The 1122-nt window shown below is 34.3% G+C and overlaps 1 non-coding gene across 1 annotated transcript; it reads left to right on the forward strand.

The window, feature by feature from the left end:
• Nucleotides 1–711: 711 nt before the first annotated feature.
• Nucleotides 712–786, forward strand: trnaa-agc (transfer RNA alanine (anticodon AGC)). The gene has a single exon. It is a non-coding gene; the product is annotated as a tRNA-Ala (tRNA).
• Nucleotides 787–1122: the final 336 nt, after the last annotated feature.

The following is a 1122-nucleotide window of genomic DNA, read 5'->3' on the forward strand; positions in this document are numbered from 1 at the left end:
ATTCTAGAATCCAGTCAGTGCTCAGATAATGAACAGTTAAGCTCATATATGGTATTATATTGACCACATGTCTGTTGTGGCAGAGTAGAAGTCGACATTCATAAGTTCGCTTTTTATCAACTGCTTTACCCTGCTATACTTTTTGTTTTTGTTGTTTGTCATTTTGGTCCAAATGGAGAAGAGCAGTGTCAGCATATTTTTATCTTGCTCATTTTTTTCATTAGGGATGTCGCTTCACTTTAGAGATCGCCGTCAACTCAATCTAATTTTACACTTCATATAAAGTTTTATCTGTGATTCTATTATTGTCAGTTAGAGACATGTGTGGGGATTATTTCACATGGAGTTATTCATGTAAAATGAGAAGGATGTAAAATAAGAAGAATACGATTTCAAAATATAAGTTATATAAGTTAATGTTTATGTTACCGTCTCTTAAAACGTGTCTTTTGTAACTGTTTGGTAACTTTCTGATCTTTTATTAAAATGAATGTGTGGTTAACAAGTTCTTCCTAGCTGTTTGCAAGGTTTTCAATATGCAGAACACTCACAAGTTAAAAGACATTACAAGAACAATCCTACTGATTTTCACTCATTGACCACACTTTTGCTCTACTATTTTCTTTTATTTTGAAAATTCATTGTAAAATATAAATAGACATCAGATTTTTAGCCACTTAAACAATAAATACATTAAACAATACATAATGAGCTTTCCTGTGGCTCAGTGGTGAGAGCATGGCACTAGCAATGCCAAGGTCATGGATTCGATCCCAGGGGAATGCACATAATCAGAAGCAATGTATAATACAATGCAATGTAAATGTAAAATTTTAAGTTTCATATTTTAACATTTGATAACATCATTTAATATTTTTTAACATGATTGAATATTTTAAAGGGTTGATGTGGCGCGAATAGTTGTTTTTCTGTGTCTTTGGTGTGTTATAAATTGCCCATGCATGGATTAGTCGGAAGACATTAGATGTACAATCCGAATGTTCAAGTTTGTGCAGAGCATTTCACCACCGGAGATTCTAGGGGCACAACCAGCAGCCTGCCAGAACACCTCCCACTAGATCTTCCCTGGTAAACCACTGGAAAGATCGCACAACTACATGG

This window comes from Triplophysa dalaica, unplaced genomic scaffold (genome assembly GCF_015846415.1).
Source record: "Triplophysa dalaica isolate WHDGS20190420 unplaced genomic scaffold, ASM1584641v1 Contig14, whole genome shotgun sequence".
Classification (NCBI taxonomy): Eukaryota; Metazoa; Chordata; class Actinopteri; order Cypriniformes; family Nemacheilidae; genus Triplophysa; species Triplophysa dalaica.